The sequence below is a fragment of the Pelodiscus sinensis genome, chromosome 8 (genome assembly GCF_049634645.1).
Source record: "Pelodiscus sinensis isolate JC-2024 chromosome 8, ASM4963464v1, whole genome shotgun sequence".
Taxonomy (NCBI): Eukaryota; Metazoa; Chordata; order Testudines; family Trionychidae; genus Pelodiscus; species Pelodiscus sinensis.
Genome location: NC_134718.1, coordinates 51,361,153 through 51,381,144, shown reverse-complemented (window position 1 = coordinate 51,381,144; position 19,992 = coordinate 51,361,153). Strand labels below are relative to the sequence as shown.

The 19,992-nt window shown below is 46.1% G+C and overlaps 1 protein-coding gene across 10 annotated transcripts in view; it reads left to right on the top strand.

Moving 5' to 3' along the window:
• Positions 1-19,992, top strand: part of PTPRE (protein tyrosine phosphatase receptor type E) — a 266,865-nt gene that overhangs the window by 112,691 nt on the left and 134,182 nt on the right. Inside the window, exon 1 of one of the 10 annotated variants that reach the window (XM_075935273.1) lies at positions 15,484-16,523. The exons of the other annotated variants lie outside the window; for them this stretch is intronic. The gene's annotated coding sequence lies outside the window, so the exon portion shown is untranslated. Of the gene's footprint in view, positions 1-15,483; positions 16,524-19,992 lie in introns of those variants that run through there. 10 annotated transcript variants of the gene reach the window in all.

Here is a 19,992-nt window from a genome sequence, read left to right as displayed (position 1 = left end):
CCTGAGGGCTCGGTGCGTTGCGGGGAGGACCCCCCGCCGAGCCAGTGGTGGGAGCCACCCGCCGCTCATAGGGCCCTGGGTCGGGGCCCGGTGGAGAGGGAGGGCCCGGGCCCCCCTACCCCTCCTGCCCTGACTAGGACTAGGCCGCAGAGCCTGCATAGGCCAGTGGGCCGTATTTCCCCTGATACAGGGGCAGCATACTTTGGGACTAGGCCAGTGGGCCGTATTCCCCCTGATACAGGGGCAGCATACTTTGGGACTAGGCCAGTGGGCCGTATTTCCCCTGATACAGGGGCAGCCGACTTTGGGACTAGGCCAGTGGGCCGTATTACCCCTAAAAGAGGGGAATTGCACTTTGGGGCTAGACTCAGGTGAGCCGAATTATGCCCCGGACGGGGGCGGCAACCCCAAACCAGGGGGGAGCCCCCCGACAACTTGAAAAGGTAAATGCATCACCTGATTCAATGAATTATTCCTCAGCATCTCAGTGGAAAAAAATTCTAGTAAAATGAGGAAATTTAAAATAGGGATATAAAAGAGTAGTCGAGGTAGTCAAGTTGACTGCTCGCATTTCCCCCCTCCCTTGCTGCCTCTATATTGGAGGCAGCAAGAGCCAGTGTTGGGGGAAGTCAGCTTAAAAGCTGGTTCCCTCCAGCACTGTCTCTGCAGTGCTGGGGCAAGAGGGGCAGAGATGCAGTGGCACTGCAGCTCTACCTTTTAAATTTAGTAAGAGCCACCTGGGATCCGCAGTAGTAAGATGTAGTTAGAGCTGCAGTGCAGGACCTGGTGCGAACCAGGACTAAAAAACTCCCAGCTTGAAGCAGTCCTGGCTCTCACCAGATCACAGACTACATTTCAAAGGCAGAGACACAGCCGTCTGGATCCAGTGTGAGCTGTGATTGCTTCAGTCCTGGCTTGCACCAGGTTCTGGACCTACCCCTGCTGTGGCTCTTCGTTTAAATGTAGCAGAGACGCAGCTGCCCCTTACTGACTAATCCTGTATTCCATGCAATTTTTATCAAGTACATAATTAGTTGTTTCTTCACTTCTTAACATTGTTAATATCAAAATCTATGACATGAGATATCAAATGCCAATGTGTACACAATGATCATATTTACTTTTGGTTTATATTTTTAGTGTCAGGGAAGCTCCAGAGCTTCTTTCTATCTCTGATAAATTTGTGTCTTTTAGAAAGATAAATGAGAGAATCAGACGCTCACTGCATGCCCAGCAGGTGACTAAATTCAGAAACAGATGTTACTTTTCAGTCCTTGTGTAATTAATACTGCTTTATAGTGGTTACTGTTATATACAGTTGCCCTTTAGACAATTCCATGTAACAAGTTCAACATCTGGCATACCAGTTTCACTTTGCTGTGTAATTGTTCTTTATATATTTGAATTCACTAGATGCTATTTCTATCTAATTGAAAGTGCCTTTGTTATATACGGTTTTTGTTTGGAGATCCATGATTCAGTAAATAACTTATATTAAGTGTCTTTGTGGCTTGATTTAATAGGTTTGACTTTGAATATGACTATGAGGGTCAAGAAAATATTTCAATATGTCAAGTATAACTAGGCTTGGAAGAATTTGATTTTATCAGAAAATGCTAATAAACAGTTCACCATACAGACACCAAATGAGGAAAATATATTTCCATCAAGAACAATCGAAATGTACAGAGGCAAAGTAAGGAAAATGCTTCTTTAGAGCTTGAGTCAAAATCTAGTGATTTTCATTTTTCTTGCTTTAAGGATATTTGTATATTTTAATGTGATATTTGACAGTTTTGTGCTTTAACAATTTTTAAAGCTTTAACTTTTGAATCTTAATAACTACAGTCATAAAACAATTCTGACTCCCATAATTTCCTGCAATTGTGAAAAAATAAATTGATAAAAATTATGTTGATAAAATGCTTTAAAATAAACATTGATGTTATGTCAAAAGTATATATTTAAAAAAAATCAAGTTCTGCCAAGCCAAATACAAGTATTTCAGATTCTCTTCTAGTAGTTAGTTATGTAGAATTTGCACACTATTTTTCAATTGTTACGTCAAACACATGCTCATATTTTGTCTAACTGGGGACCAAAATGGGAATCTGTCAAGAAACAGGGTCATAGACACTTGACATAAAATGGAGTGGACTTCATCTGCTATAATTCTACATGGCATTAGTCTCAAAACATTTTACATCTGTAGCCCGCATATTCATGTGAGGGCAATCCATGGCCGTGCAACAAAATGCCGTTAGCCACATTTGGTCCACAGGCTGCAGCTTGACAATCCTGAGAGAGTGCTACATAGGTAAATGTTAATACCAGTGAACTGTTAGCTGACTGTTCTAAGACTGAAAAGAACGCTGAACAGTACGTACATAGTCTTAAAAATGGTTTTGAGTACCATTATGCTGAGATATCTTTTTGTATTTTGATAGAATTTTATTTATTACTCCTAATGCCAGTATACCTGGATACAGAAGAATTAACAAGAAGCAGGTTATAGTTATGTATTTTGACTTCTGTTTTTGCATTTAAATACCTTTTCAGTTAAAATTATTTTAAAATAAAACACTAAAGGAATGTTATCCTACAAATCCTACAAATTACTGTTCTTGTAAGTAGTCCCATTGAAGTTTATGGACTGTTATCATGAGTCAGGATGGGAATTTCACTTGCCAAAAATAATCAGTCAATTAACTAGTCAAATATTGGTCAATGTCAAAATGGGCAGATTTTTAAGGAATTACCTTATTAAAACAAAAACAGATAATACTTATGCTTTCAGATAGGATTAGTCTTAGGTACTTATGCTTAATTACAAAAAACAAATGACTTAATTGAATTATTTAACTGTTACTAATAAGAGAATCATTATTACCTTTTTACCAGTGTTGTTCAAGATTGAACAGTCATAAGAAAAATGAAATTAGAAAGTCATTACAATTATAGAAGAAAAACATAATATTTAAATGCACTTATGCTAGGTGTTCAGTGGGCCAACTCTAAATGGCTGTAATCTATTTTTGTGTGTGTTGAAGGGAGGAGGTTTAATTACTGTGAACCCTTCTCCCCTCACTCTTTTTTTAGTTCATTTCTGTACATGTGATTAGTAAATTTAGACACGTTGGGGGCAGGGACTGTCTTGTAACTTGTTTAATGTGCTTTGTAATCTGTCATGACTTGGTACGCAACTAAAGATATATGTACATATATATAATGCTGGTTCTAGATTAATTCAGCCAATCAAGCCACTCAGCATAACAGGTGGTATTAGCATGTAATAAAGTTGAGTGCTCAAGACATTCAATTAGACTTGCTAACAGAACCATGAAGCAGTGGGAAAAAAATAGCCTACCATTTACATCGGGGCATTCTTGCTGGAATATTAGACAGTTTTTGACTGTGGTCAAATAATAAGTAGTCAGTTGACATTGACTGGTCAATTGACTAACTTTGCAAGCTTAAACACAAAGTTACAAATGAGCATAAGTATTTTCAGAAACAAAATGCTGGTGGCTACACTGGTAGTTTTCTTTGCCACATTGAATAAAGGTTAAAAAAAGGTTTGACTTTGCTGGTAACATGAATGCATTAAGAGACGTGCATGAACCATCAGTGTGGTTTCTTGGAAGGAACATGAGCTCTGACAGGGAGCTGAAGGGGAAAAAAAATAGAGGCCCTAAAGGAACAGGTGGGTAAAAGCCTTGCAGATGTCATTCAGTCTGATCCATGTATCAAGTCACTTCCTACTGACGCATTCCTTATCCAGGATTGGGTAAAACAGTGAAATTTGACAGTGTCTATGCAGTGGTGTTGTAGCTCTCTGTTGGTTGCAGGATATTGGTCAAGGTGGGTGAGGTAATGTCTTTTATTGGACCAACTGTCTCTGGTGAGAAGAGACAAAACTTTTGAACTCACAGAACTATCCTTTTAGCATAAGCTCTAAAACTTTTGTCTGTCACCAACTGAAGCTGTTCTAGTAAAAGGCATTAACTCACCCACCTTGTCTCTTCATTTCTCAGATATTTCACTGCAGGTGTAGAGAAATTTACACTTTTGAAATCTTATAGCTCAAAGGGGTGGCTGAGTAGGGATTCATCCCTAAAAGGATACATTGTGAAGGGTAACTTTAAGTCATAGGACTCCAACCCTCATCCAGTATAGGCTCCTCCACAAATATCACTCTTTTTCCTCTTGTCCTTAGTTGTCCCTCCACGAACACAAGTCAACTCTGCAACATTCTGTTTTGCAAGCATTTTCTTTCCATTTCTGGCCAAAGACTTTTGTCAGGGGATCTGCCCAGTAGTCACTTATGGTCTGAGGATCCAATCCCTGATGAGGGTTGTCTACCTATTGCCTTGTCTTCAGAGTACATGAACCCCCATCTCTATTTTGCCTTATGTATCACCCACACTACATTGATCATGTGCCTTCTGATCTCATTCAGTATGCAATGATGGAATGATAGCTTACACATTCACCTTTCTATTAAGGTTTCAAAAACAGTCAAAATGCTCTGTCTTGAACATTTACTACAGTGAAATGATATGGTGGACAATTAGGTTCTAGAAGTGTGTTTCAGCAAACTAAATGGGTATGGGAATGGTACAGGCAGAAATAGTACATTACATAAAACAAATAAATAGTTCACCTCGATTACAAATTTTATATGTGGGATTACATTCCAGCTAGTCACTATACTCTTATATACAGTTCTGGGACAATTTATCCTGGTTATATTACATTAGTATTCTCAATAAGATCTTCACATTTGCATAGCCAAAATGAATTTTTTGCTAATGTTCAAAGTTTATTATGTAGATTAAATCCAGAAGCCAATCTTAACTGCTTTTCTGGTACATAATCAAGCCTTCCAGGGATCACAAAGTGCCAGGTCTATCACTGGCCAATAAAAGTATTACATTTGATCATAACAAAACCATAGGGCCCATCCAGCTTCATCTCTATATAATATATTTGTACTGCTCCCTTGCCAGCCATCAGCCTTTCAGATTTTAAATCTAGGGTTGCCAACTTTCTAATTCCAAGAAACCAAACACCCTTTCCCAAGGCCCTGTCCTTATCCTCTTTCCCCCACCCTTGCTGACTTGCTCATTTTCTCTAGGGTGGGGCAGGAGGTTTGGGTGTCGGAGGGGATGAGGGCTCTGGCTAGGGGTGCAGTCCTGGTGTGGGACCAAGGATGAAGTGTTCAAAGTGTGGGAGGAGGCTCAGGGCTGGGGCAGTGAATTGGGATGCAGCAGGGATTGTGGAGTGTGGGCTCTGGGAGGGAGTTGGTGGTGGCTAGGAGGGAGTTGGGGTACAGAGAGCGTATGGTTCTGGCTGGGTGTGTGGGCTCTGGGATGGGGCTTGCAATGAGGAGTTTGAGGTGTAGGAGGGGGCTTTGAGCAGGGACTGTGGACTTTGGAGTGCAGGAGGGGAGTCAGGACTGGGACATGAGGCTGGGTTGCAGCATGGGATGGGTTTTGGGGTACATACTCAGCGGTGCTCATATCAGGCAGTTCCTGGGCAGCAGCTGGTCTGTCTGGCTCTTAGGCAAACAGGCCGCCGTAGGCAGCAATGGTGGCTTTGTATGCCACCTGCAGGCCCTGTCCCTACAGCTTCCCTGAAGCTAGAGAAACATGCCAGCCACAGGAAGCCAGGCAGGGAGCCTGCTAAGCCCCACAGCATCATCAACTGGACTTTTCACAGCCCAGTCATCAGGAAAACTGGGTCTTCCACTGAAAAACGAGATAGCTGGGAACCCTTGTTAGAGGGAAGTGTTTACTTTGGTTAGGTCTCTAAAGGAATTTGATTCAGGCTGTTAAGCTTTTTGCATAACCTGTATCATGTGCCATCTTGCAAGATTAATTCTTTGGTTAAAGCTGTGCTAAAAAAGCAAATGAAAGCTTTTATTTTCTTTCATTTGAAATGATGTTCCTTAGCTTGCTCCTGGGGGCCTCTGTGTGCCCAAACATGAGTTATGGGATTTTGCCATACTCAAAAAAAAAAATTGAATTGTGGTTATATGTTTGTTTGCAGAGCTCAAGGATACAATATTACTGTGGGGATATTCCCCTTGCTCGCTATGCTCACCAACCCCCACTCTGGCCACAATGCTTGCCAACCCCCTTCTAATCCTTCAAAAAACCCAACCTTCACTGATGTGGCCCACAACTGAAACACCTCACTCCCCAGGTGCTCCGGCCCCATGGTGTAAGGAAGGGCAGGGAGGACTGAGGTTCAAGGCCTTAGGCCAGATTAACTCTTCTGGAGTTTCAGGGTTAGTGAATTTTGTGGGACTCCAGAGCATAGGGTGAGTCCAAAACGAAAGGGTAAGTGTGTGGGACAGGGCTGCTAGTGAGTTGGGTAGTGATGGGGTTGCAGGATCTGGGTGGGAGGTGGAATGTAGGAGGGGGTGAGGGTGCAGAGTCTGGCCAGCAGGGAGGGTGCAGCAGCGGGATGGGGGTAGGGTGTCTGGCCAGGGGGAGATGCAGGAGTAGATTGGTGGTAGGGTGTGTGGCCAAGGGAGAGGGTATAGGACCAGGTTGGGAGGAGTAGGGTGTCTTGCCTGGAGGAAAGGTGCAGGAGCTGGCTGGGGGTAGGTATCTAGCCAGAGTGGAGGGTACAGGAGCAGGCTGGGAGATGTGGGGTCTCAGTGGAGGGTGTGTGTGAGGGGGTGGAGGTGCAAAGTCTCAGCTTGCAGGGATATTAATGAGGGGGGTGGGTGTTGAGTCTCGGCTTGGGGGAGTATGAGTAAGGGGGTAGGGAGGTGTGAATGAGAGGGTGGGGTTGCAGGGTCTCAGCAAGGTGGTGAGTGAGGGGGCTGGGGATGTGGGGCTTAGGCTTGAGGGGGAGGGAGACCACTTGCTTTTTGCACGGCTCCCAACACCGTGTCCAAGGCAACGCCTCCCGCTGCTCCCATTGACTGGATTCTGGAACAGTCAGAAAAGTCTCCAGGAAGCCTGTGCTTATTCCTCCAGCTGGGGGAGGGGGAAGGGAAGAGGCAGCCTGCTCAGCCACGTCTAGCTGTACTTTCCCACAAGCCAGATCCAGCGAGGAACCTTGGGGCTTTCTTGCTTCCCTTCCCTCCACCCCCCACAGGAAGCCAGCACTGGTGATTCAACCTTGTGGGCAGGGGAAGCCGCAAGGCTGAAACGCCTTGCGGGGGACCAAGAGGGGACTGAGCTGGAGGTGTAAAAGTACCATATTTGACTTGGGAGCCAAAGGTTGCCAACCCCTGGCATAGGAGGTGCGGCTTCCGTGGCTAGAGAGGGTGAGAGCATGATGATACCATTCTGTCATCCAGCAGTAAAAACTTCATTATATATAGAGTAGAGACCATGTGTATTTGCTTTTTTCCAAAATATTCTATTACAATGGTTGATAATTCATTATGATACTGAAATTTTAAATATTGAGCCTATTATAAAAAAGAAAAGGAATACAGATTTGTTTTAAGAGTTCCTGTGCTTATTTGGTGTTCCCGATTCTTTTATTTTTTTTAATCTGTATGTAGGCTATTTCAGTTTTTAAATAGACTCATGTTTTTGCATTTTCTGATTTGGACTCTGAAATCAAAACTATTAGATGTGGAAAATAATTGCAAAACTTTTATAATCTGAAACTGGATTCTTTCATGGAATAAAAGAATGTCTGAAATGGCAGAATTTGGATAGACTTCATATTAAAATTCTGATCCACAATACCCAGAACCCAAACTGTGGACAGAGCAAAATTTTCATCATTCAGCCATTATACCAAGGAAGTAAGCTAGACTCTGTACTTGAGCAGGACTAAGAAGAAAAGATGGTATTTTGATGAAATCAGACAGGGTAAGGAAGCATAATAATACAGAAGGCAAAGTACTCAATAGCTGAAAAGTGGCTATTACATGAATTGCTTAGAGATGTAGAAAATCTCATTTTCACGTGTCATAGTTTTAAAATTTAATAAAAATACAAGTGGTCTTAATGATGAAACATTGCCATTTTATGAGGAGTTACTACTTAAGATTTCAAACTACTTAACCTTCAGACTTTAAATTCTGCATTTATAGTTAGGCCAATGCCACTCAAAATTATAACTTTATTTTGGTCAATTGTTCCTGTAAAGAAAAAATAGATAATCAGACTCTCGTTGCAAATTTTTTCCATGTTACAAACTGAGTGGGGGAGAAGTTAGAATAGTCTGTGATAGCAATTCAGAACAAAAAGTCTCCTTAGAAGTCTAAAGCAGGAGTAGGAAGGGCTGTAAGGTCAAAATGAAAATCATATTAAACACTACTTTAGGAATTGTACCTCACTCAGAGTGCGCTGGATGCAGGCTAAGCATGTTTACAGTCTTTAGGAAATGTTCTATTTCAGCAAATTAGTTCTAAGATGCTTACAGTAATTTAATGATAAATCAGTGGTACCAGAAGTTACTGAAATTTTATTGGAAGAGCCCTGCATGGACGCAAATACCCATGAATATAAAGCGGATATCCACAGATTTGCAGGTTTCTAGATACAAACTTTGTATTTGCATCCGTATCTGCAAAAATGAGCCACGGATATCCGCATCCATATCCATGGATAAAAAGAGGATAGCTGCAGTTTTGCAGGGCTATCTAGGTTGGTTAGAGAAATTAGGGCAGAAAAGTTTGATTTGGGAGATGTCACAGCTTTGAAGATTTCAGTATATTCATGTAGTATGAATATTAGTTTTGTTTATGGTCTAATCTGATGTTGGCTCCTCAATGGTAGACCTCTGTGCCTGCATGGAGACTCAGTGAAATCATTGGAGTTCCACCTGGCACCAAAGGTGTATCCATGTGGAAATGATTACACAGTTGGGTTCCTGACTGGTAGTGTGGCATCTTCACATGCAACTGCTTTGTCAACACTGTAAGGCCCTGCATAGTTCAAATATTCTATCAGTTTGATTTAGTGATGATCTTTGTAGACACAAACTAAGGCCAGCACTGGTAAGCTACTGTGTGAAACATGCTCTTTTGTATTTTCATAGACACAGTGTTCTTGAATGACCTCTTATAAATATTTTCAGTACTGACTCATTTGAACTTTGCCCAATAATTATTTAAAAGCAAGGAAAGAAACAAGGATTTGATTTAATCGTTTATATTTTTGCTCTTCAAGCAATAATAGCATATACATTAGTGAAAATTGCAATACCAGAATCAGCTTTTAGCCAATTTTATCAGACTACTATTGATTCCTTCTAGATCTAGAGGTAGAAATGTAGCTGTGTTAGTTTTTTTTTTGTTTCAGCTACACCAGACTGTATAGCACTTTAAAGACTTAACAAGATGGTTTAATAGGTGATGAGGCCAGACCCACTTCCTCAGATCAAATAGTGGAAGAAAATTGTCACAACCATATATACCAAAGGATACAAATAAAAAAAATGAACACATATGAAAAGGACAAATCAAATTTCAGAACAGAAAGGGGATGGAGCGGGGGTAAGGGGAGGAAGTAAATGTCTGTGAGCTAATGATATTAGAGGTGATAATTGGGGAAGCTATCTTTGTAATGGGTAAGATAGAAGGCCATTTCTATAGGGGATTTACTATTTTTCTTAATAAATGGACATTACAATAATGGAAACGACAAAAATGAAAGACCATCTATTAATAATAAAGCTAATTGCTTAAGAAAAGAAAAGCAATTAAAAATGTGAGGGGGATTTGTCTACATTTGGAAGTTTAACAGAATAGCTATTCTGGAATAATTCCAGTGGGGAAACGAGGTAATATCCGTTATTGAACTAGTTTCTGTGATTAAGAGAAACAAGCTTTGCAGAATAGATATTTTGGTATAATTTCCTGTGAGGACAAGCCTATTTCTGAATGAGAATATCTTTTCCTGGTTAGCTTAAGTCACGTTGGCTCCACATTGTTCATGTAAAATTTTCAAAAGTCACTTGATAAATGAGGAAGATGATTAATTGGATGACTGACTGGATTTCTCTTCCTAGGTGTTGTGCAGTAACAATAAGAGGGCCACTGTTCAATAAAGCAAACACCGAATTAAGCTTCACCCGTCCTTCAGTTCCTCCAACAAATGCACACTCTTTAACAGCCCTATTTTTCCTGTCCTGGTAAAAAATTATTGCACTGCAATTATTTTTAAATCAAAGGTGACATTTTACTTTCACAGATATCAAAATAATAATAAGGTCAGCACAAAAAATTGGAAATGTTGTGCAGAAATACTACAAACAGTTTTTTGTTTCTCTGTGTATCACTTTTCAATGCAGTCTCTCTGCCCTACTTACTGGATGCTGCAAAGAAAGGACCCTGATGACACATTGCTCAGTGTGCGCACTTATACTTTGCTGTCTGATTCATTAGGGCAGCCTGGGCTATGGTTCTCTGATTGACAGTCTGCTTGCTGTGCTTGACATCAGGCAGAGTGAGATGAACCCTGATCAATTGTGTGAAATTTCACAAGAGATGCCTGTGGGATCACAGATTATCCCTAAGGGATAAACTAACCAGTTACTGGTAATGTTTATACTAGGAATGTGATAGTGTACACATGTAAACGGTTAACCAATGAGCCTGGGCTCACCAGTTAACTTCCATTGTTACATGCAGCTCCTTTTCCTCTCCCCTGCCCCCTGTGCTGCTGTCTCTGTATGTGAGGCAGCAGCAGGGTGAAACGGGCAGGCGAGAGCTGGTGCCAGAGGTGTAGCGAGGGTGTTATGTGCGCGGAGGCAAATGAAAAATTCCCCCCTCCCCTCCCGCATCTTCCTAGCTGGTGCACAGCTGAGGGGAACTTGTACCACATCTTCCCCACCCCCTACAGTTTGGGGCCGGGTTCCCGCATGCACTAACCTGCCGGTGGAGATGGAGGAGGGTCGGGCTTGGAGCAGAGAGGCAGGGAGGAGGCTCCAGCTGCTGGTGGCAGGCAGAGTAGGAGCATGTGAGCTAAGGGATGATGAGGGGGAGCAGAATGGGATTAAATTGGTGCCTCCCTAGCATGGTTCCCCGGGCAACTGACCCCCCTCCTGCAGATCTATCATCTTATGCACGTGCAAGATCTGTGAGAGCCGTCCCATGAATCTGCAGTTAGTGTCTGTGGCGCCTGCTTCTGGGTGGTGTCTCAATGCTGACACATTCACCTCCAAAGAGGGGGCTTCCCAAAGCAGGCCCTTGCTGCTGACCCCCCCAAGGCATCCACAGGTCCAGTCTCCTTTCAATGGGCCCACTTCCCAGGGATCATTGATCTTGGATCTGGCTTCCATCCCCTCTCCAACCTTTGCAACTGCTCAGAGCTGCTTGCCTTCCACCTTATCCATTCCCACCTCATTCACCCCACAGGGACAGTCTTTGCCTCACTTGTCCTAGGGACTATTCTACTAAGACGTAATACAAAGTTTCCATGTAAAAGGACTCAATACAAAGCTAAAAACCTCAATGACAGGATGATTAGTACAGAGACATGTCTACATCTGCTGCAGGGAGACACCTCTGCCTGCCTCCACCCCTCTCCCTCAGAGTCTACAGCCCCATTACAAAGCCGGGGAGAGGAAGGAAAGAGGCTGAGGCCCATCCAACGGGACTGAAGCAGTTATAAGCAAGCCATGCCTGGGAGCCATTCTCCTGTCCATTGCTGGTGCTGTGTTGCTTCAGGCATGCTGAAATGCAGTCACCTCTAGGGTGGTCTGGACAGCTGTTCAACACCTGCACAAGGTTTCAGGCAGGGGGCAGTGCATGTTGCCTTCCTGCAGAGCCCCCATCAGAACTACTGTGCCTTCCTGGCTTTGGAAAAGAATAAACAGGAGGATTGGAAATTAACCTGCCCGGTCTCACGTCTCCTAGGCAGGGAATGAGCCATCTACATTAGGCCCCAGCTGGAGTATCATGTCCAGTTCTGGGCACCACATTTCAGAAAACGTGCAGAAACTGGAGAAAGTCCAGAGAAGATCAACACAAATGATGAAAGGTTTAGATAACATGAGCTATGAGGCAAGGCTGAAGGAATTGGCCTTGTTTACCTTGGAAAAGAGAAGACTGAAAAGGGACATGAGAGCAGCTTTCAAGTAACAAAAGAGTATCATGAGGAGGAGGAAGAAAAATTGTTTTCCTTGGCCTCTGAGGTTAGGATGAGAAGCAATGGTCTTAAATTGCAGCAAGGGAGGCTTAGGTTGGACATTAGAAAAAACTTTCTGCCTGTCAGGGTGGTTAAATACTGGAATAAATTGCCTAAGGAGATTGCGGAATCTCCCATCACTGGAGATATTTAAGACCAGGTTAGAGACAGACCTGTCAAGGATGAGCTAGAGCAACTCAACTTTGGAAGCCTCAGGGGCCACACTGATACTTACAGAATAATGGTGAGGGCCTCAACTTAAGTGTGGTTGCATATGCAAACAAATATATACAAATAGCTTCTCTCACTCTGACAGGCATGAATACAAAGATTAAGGCAAGACTACACAACACACAGGCCCCATTTAAGTCAGTTCTGCTGATATTAATAAAATGCAACATTTACCCCATTTCTACCCCTGTGATAGCACTTTTCATGAGCAATGACAGTCCAAGAATTTAACTACTAAAACACACATCAACAGAAGATCATTACACTGACTACTTTTTTGTTTTGGCTCCCACTCGCCGGCCACGTGTTGATCCTCACATAAACCCAAACTGCACCGGGGGGGCGTGCAAACAAACTGGCCCTGGGCAGCATGCGGCCCACGGGACATGTGTTGAGTAGCCCTGGGTGCTTGGTCCTGCTGTGAGGGCAGGGGACTGGACTTGATGAACTCTTGAGGTCCTTTCCGGCTCTAGTGTTCTGTGATTCTGTACTGCCCGTATGGGATTAGATGGGGGCTAGTGCCCCCTAGAAGGGACAGATCCCCAGAGCCCATCCATACCTCCGTGAGCCAGCCTCTGCCCCCTGCTCTGCGACTGAACCGGAGCCAGCACCCCCTAGAGAGGCCCAGTAGCCTCCTGAGCACCAGTGAGATTTTGGTACTAGGGCCCTCTGTCGGGGGGCTGCCCCCCCCTTGGGGGTTGCCGTCCAAATCAAGGGCATAGTTTAGACCACTCGGGCCTAGTTCCACAGTACAAGGCCTCTGTATTAGGGGAAATACGGCCTCCCAGCGTAGTCCTTTGTACACAGGCTCTGAGGCCTTGTCCTTCAGCCGAGCCCCCACTCGCCGGGGTTCAGGGCTCCCTGCCCTGGGTCGCTTCCTCCCCTTCCCCCGTCCCGTCCCGTCCCACTGTCGGCGCGAGTGGGGGGGCAGTAGCGGCACTTCCCACGTCAGCGTCGGAGTTTGCGGTGGTCGGTCCAGTGCCGGGGTCACGGGGGTCTGGCGGCTCCCTCTTTGGTGGTCGGGTCTGTGACTCGGGAGGTTGGGCGCTAGCTCTGGCTCCGACCGTGGTCTGTCCCTTCTGAGCAGGCCAGCAGCCTTTTATACCTGGGCTCCCCTGGGAGCATGCCCAGTAGGGCTGTGTGGGTGGGGCCCTCTCTGCCCCCTGTGCCAGGTGGTTTCCCTGGGCTTGAGTGCGGGGCGGATCCCTTGAACTGGGGGTCAGACCCTGTTTTCTCCCACACTGTGGGGTCGCAGGGGCCAGACCCTGTGGTGCCTCTAGGCCAGTGTTGAGGCGTGAGGGGAGTGAATTGGCTAGGTCCAAAGCATTCCCCCCACAGGCCTCAGCAAGCCTGGGGGTGGAGCTGAGCAGATGGGAGAAGTGGGGGCAGCTGCCGGGTATCCATCTCTGCCCTTCGCTGCTGTTAGCTGGGCTGCATCATGGGCTGGCGGGCAGTTCCCAGGATTGTCTCTTTTGAGCAAGGATGGCTTGATCGCAGCACAAGCTAGACTAGGCATGATTGCTGAAGACCCCCCCCCCACCCTGCGGTTGTTCCCCACATTAATCATATTGCAGCGAGCCGGGTTATGCTGGTCTGTGCTGCACTCACATCTTTGCTACCTGTGTAGACAGCCCCATAACCACTGGAAACTGAGCTTCTAGTCCAGCCTGGTGTGACCTCAGGCATGTCACAGCTCCCACTGTGCCTCAGTTTCCCCAGCTGTAAAATGGGAACAATGTTGGCCTCCTCAGGAAAGCCCTCTGAGTGTTACCAATGGGCAGAGCAAGGGCTGGCGAGGACAAGTCTTGCCTTGGTCACATGGGCTTGGTACCATTCCAGTGGGCGGATGGTGGCATCAGTTGCTTGATAGTGCTTTGTGTCCAGATGAAATCAAGTGAGGTGGTCCAGTGACAGACGGGTGAGAGGCTGAAAGACAGTGGGTAGGGAACTGGGTGCCAGGTGACAGGTCACTGGCAAGTTCAGCATACGGAGAAAGGGGTCCCCATGCCTCTGCTCCCAGCACTTGTGGGCAGAGTTCACAAATGACAAAGCTCTTCTCGTTTCCCCACCAGCCAAACCATCACTTTACTCTGGGTCTTTAACGTGCTGTCCCTTGCCTTGGGGCATGCTGCTCCAGGGCGGCCTCAGCTTTCCTAGCCCAGAATTCCCAAAACGTGCGGTTGGGGGGCACAAGCACCCAGACCTGTGATTCCCCCACCCTGCTGTTCTTGTCCCAAGCCCCCCCATACTGTCCCACCCCCAAAAAATGCTCCTGAGCTACTTCTTCCTCCCAAGATCCACCCCCCACTTGTATGCTCCCCTGCCATTGCCTGCCCTTACACGCCTCTGGCCCTCCACACTCTGCTCCAAGCCCCTTGGCCCTGGCCTGCCCGAACAGGGGCTACCGCTGGACACTGGCAGGTTTTCTACCTGCTGATGGCAGAGCCAGGCACTTCCAGCACCTCCCACAACTAAATCCCCCTCCTTCAGAGACAAGCAACCCCAGAGCCCTCCACTAAATCTTCCTCCTTCAGTGCTAAGCAGCCCAGCCCCTCCCCTCCCCCCTTCAACCAAATCTCCCTCCCACAGAGCCAGAGGAACCGGTCAGGCAAGTTAATCTTACTTTTAAAAGAGGCTGCTCCTGCCAGCTGCCTCTGCTCAGTGCATTCAGGACCACAGCAGGTGGCCCAGCTGCTGGCTCACTGATCTAAGCATCAGGTGAGCCTGCGCAGCATGCCCTCACTCCCACCCCAGCCCGGCGTCCCCCTAGCATGACAACTGGGGGGCAATTGCCTCCCTTGCCCTTGCTTCGCTATGCCTCTGGCTGGTGCACATGGGGACCCAGCTTTTAAGCAGGCTCCCCACAAGCACTAGCTCCTGGGGAGCCACCTGTCCCTCTGTACTTCTGCCTCTGATACAGAGGCAGCATCATGGGGGTGGGGTGAGCGTCAGAAGGTGCTTGTGGGGAGCTTTCTGTTAAGCCAGCTCCCTGCATGTACCAGCTCCCATGGAACCACATGTCCCCTCCATGTTCTGCAGCCTCTGTGTCAGAGGCTGCAGCATAGGGAGGGGAGCAGGCAGCTCTGCGAGAGCCAGTACACACACAGAGCTGGCTTAAAAACTAGCTCCCTGCACGTGCTGGCTCCCACAGAGCTCTGTGTAAACGTGAAACTACAGTGGTTACACATTTATCAAAATAAACACATTTTAACATCCCTAGTTTATACTCATCTAGCAAATATGATGATATCCTACAATTTCCTTGGAAGACCTTGTTGTATTAAGTTTATGTATTGTTGTGGGCCAGGATTGTATGAAACCTCTTTAGGATCAAGATGTGATAGATATTGCAACCATTCAACATCTCTGGAGTCCATTGTTTAAAGTGAATGCTTTATGTATGGTTGTGTTCTGCTTGATGGGTGAGGGCTACCAAAACTCCTCCAGGGACTAAAAACATTATGTAATCATTAAGGCAACTCACCAGGTTGTAACACCACTCCATCCCCCAGAGAGGTACCATCTCTGGGCAGGCTCACATGTACTAGTTCAGACTGGGTTCTCCAGAGACCAATACACACAGGATGGACTTGTGGACAAATAGTCTGCATTTAAACTGACTTGGGGCCTTTTTTCTGAACCAGCAAAGAGATAGGATTTTCTGTTTGGGGATCCATGTGGAAGGGCTGGAAGGACTGATACCTATTTGAGCCTGAGGCTGCAGTTCAGAAAGCCTCTGGTAAGCTTTGTAGCATGTGTTTAGCATGTTTATCATTTTCAATACATTTTCTCTGTTTGCACCTTTTATAAAGCAGTGAGCAAGCGACCAAGGAGCTTGCGAACAGGACAGCGGGGATGGATGGTTATCGGTCTGCTGTTGTTACCTGCACAGAGTGTGCCATGTTTGGCTTCCTCCCGAAAGAAAGAACGCATTTCATCTGCACTAAATGCAAGCTGGTTGCCGTTTTGGAAGAAAAAATTAGAGGACTGGAGTCCCAAGTGTCGACCCTACGCTCGATCAGAGAGGATGAAGACTTCCTCGATAGAAGGCAGCATTTAATCCTGCAAGCACGGCAGGCGGAAGAGCCAGAGAGGGCAGTACGGGACCAAGAAGAGAACTGGCAGCATGTAACTTTTAGAAGGGGAAAAAGGCCAGCAAGTCAATCCCCCAATGCTGTAGAGGTAAGTAATTGCTTTCAGGCTCTCTCCACAGGCTCTGCAGTGGGGAATGCTTTGGAAGGGACCTCACAAGGAAGAAACCGGAAGGAAACACCACCTACTGGAAGGCATGGGATGCATAGTCCTAGGGATGGGGGTTCCACGACCACCACCTCCAAAAGACGACAATGGGTGATGGTGGTCGGGGACTTCCTCCTAAGAGGGACTGAGCCATCCATCTGCCATCCGGACCTGGAATCTTGAGGGGTGTGCTGCTTACCGGGAGCTCGAATTCAGGATGCGACCAAGAGGCTTACCAAACTGATCAAACCTTCGGATCGCTACCCCTTCCTGCTTCTCCATGTGGGAACTAACGATACGGCCACGAATGACCTTGAGCGGGTTACAGCGGATTATGTAGCACTGGGAAGAAGGATCCAAGAATTTGGAGCACGAGTGGTATTCTCATCCATCCTCCCTGTTGAAGGGAAAGGACTGGGCAGGGATCGTTGAATTGAGGAATTAAATGCGTGGTTGTGCAGGTGGTGCCGCAGAGAGGGCTTTGGTTTCTTCGACCATGGGACTCTGTTGTTAAGGATTGTTACGAAGAGATGGGATCCACCTAACCAAGAGAAGAAGGAGCATCTTTGCGGGCAGGCTTGCAAACCTAGTGAGGAGGGCTTTAAACTAGGTTCGTTGGGGGACGGTGACCAAAACCCTGAGGGGAGTGGGAAAGTCAGATACCGGGAAGAAATGCAAAGTGGAACGAGCAAGAAAGGAGGACCCCTGATTCGAATGGAGAAGATAGGGCAATCAACCGGTTATCTGAGGTGTTTGTACACTAATGCGAGAAGCCTGGGAAACAAACAGGAAGAACTGGAGGCCCTGGCCCAGTCCAGTTAATATAATTTAACTGGGATAACAGAGACTTGGTGGGATGACTTGCATGACTGGAGCGCTGTCATGGAAGGGTATAGACTGTTCAGGAAGAACAGGCAGGGGAGAAAAGGAGGAGGAGTTGCACTATATGTAAGAGAGCACTATGATTGCTCTGAACTCCAGTATATAGAGGGAGAAAAACCTGTTGAGAGTCTATGGGTTAAGCTTAGAAGTGCAAACAACAGCAGTGATGTTGTGGTTGGTGACTGCTACAGGCCAACGAATCAAGTAGATGAGGCTTTCTTCGGACAACTGAGAGAAGCTTCCAGATCGCAGGCCCTGGTTCTCGTAGGGGACTTTAATCACCCTGACATCTGTTGGGAAACCAATACGGCAGTACACAGGCAATCCAGGAAGTTTTTGGAGAATGTTGGGGATAACTTCTTGGTACAAGTGCTGAAGGATCCGACCAGGGGCCGTGTGCAGCTTGACCTTCTGCTCACAAACAGGGAGGAACTAATAGGGGAAGTAGAGGTGGGTGACAACCTGGGAAGCAGTGATCATGAGATGGTAGATTTCAGGATCCTGATCAAAGGAAGAAAAGAGAGTAGTAAAATACACACCTTGGACTTCAGAAAAGCAGATTTTGACTCCCTCAGAGACCTAATGGGCAGAATCCCCTGGGATGCTAACATGCAGGGGAAAGGAGTCCAGGACAGCTGGCAGTATTTTAAAGAAGCCTTATTGAAGGCACAGAAAGAAACCATACTGATGCGTAGCAAGAGAGGCAAACATGGTAGGAGACCGGATTGGCTTACAGGGGAAATCCTTGGTGAACTTAAGCACAAAAAGGAAGCTTACAAAAAGAGGAAACTTGGACAAATGACCAGGGAGGGGTATAAATGTATAGCTCGAGAATGCCGAGGGGATATCTGGAAGGCGAAAGCGCAAATGGAATTGCGACTGGCTAAGGTTATGAAGGATAACCAGAAAAGTTTCTACAGGCATGTTAACAAGAAGAAAGTGATCAGAGAGGGTATGTGGCCCCTACTGGATGAAGGAGGTAACCTAGTGACAGATGATGTGAGAAAAGCTGAAGTATTCAATGCTTTCTTTGCCTCTGTATTCACGGACAAGGTGGGCTTTTAGATTAATGCACTAAGTGACGCAAGATGGGATGAAGAAGGACAGCCCTTGGTGGGTAAAGAACAGGTTAGGAACTATTTAGAAAAGCTAAGCGTACACAAATCCATGGGTCTGGACTTAATGCATCCGAGGGTACTGAGGGAGTTGGCAAATGTCATGGAGGAGCCTTTGGCCTTTATCTTTGAAAAGTCGTGGAGATGGGGAGAAATCCCGGATGATTGGAAAAAGGCAAAGGTAGTGCCCATCTTCAAAAAAGGGAAGAAGGACGATCCAGAGAACTATAGGCCGGTCAGTCTTACCTCGGTTCCTGGAAAAATCATGAAAGGGATCCTTAAGGAATCCATTTTGAGGCACTTGGAAGAGAGGAAGGTGGTTAGGAATAGTCAGCATGGATTCACAAAGGGCAAGTCATACCTGACCGATCTGATTAGCTTCTATGATGAGGTAACTGGCTCTGTGGATATGGGGAAGTCAGTGGATGTGATATACCTTGACTTTAGCAAGGCTTTTGATACAGTCTCCCACAATATTCTTGCCAGCAAGTGAAGGGAATGTGGATTGGATAAATGGACGGTAAGACGGATAAAAAGATGACTAGAAGGCCGGGCCCAGTGTGTAGTGATCAATGGCTCGATGTCAGGATGGCGGTCGGTGTCTAGCGGAGTGCACCAAGGTTCGGTTCTAGGACCAGTTTTGTTCAATATCTTTATTAATGACCTGGATGAGGGGATGGATTGCACCCTCAGCAAGTTTGCAGATGACACTAAGCTAGGGGGAGAGGTAGATACTCTTGAGGGCAAAGATAGGGGTCCAGAGTGACTTAAACACATTGGAGGATTGGGCCACAAGAAATCTGAAGAAGTTCAGCAAGGACAAGGGCAGAGTCCTGCACTTGGGACGGAAGAATCCCAAGCATTGTTACAGGCTGGGGACCAACCAGCTAAGTAATAGTTCTGCAGAAAAGGATCTGGGGGTTACGGTGGATGAGAAGCTAGATATGAGTCAACAGTGTGCCCTTGTAGCCAAGAAGGCTAATGGCTTATTAGGGTGCATTAAGAGGAACATTGCCAGCAGATCCAGAGATGTCATTATTCCCCTTTATTCGGCTCTGGTGAGGCCACATCTGGAGTATTGTGTCCAGTTCTGGGCCCCCACTACAAAAAGGATGTGGACACATTGAAGAGGGTCCAGCGGAGGGCAACCAAAATGATTAGGGGGCTGGAGCATCAGACCTATGAGGAGAGGCTGAGGGAGGTGGGTCTGTTTAGTATGCAGTAGCGAAGAGTAAGGGGGGATTTGATAGCAGCCTTCAACTTCCTGATGGGAGGTTCCAAAGAGGATGGAGAAAGGCTGTTCTCAGTAGTGACAGATGGCAGAACAAGGAGCAATGATCTCAAGTTGTGGTAGGAGAGGTCCAGGTTGGATATTAGGAAAAACTATTTCACTAGGAGAGTGGTGAAGCACTGGA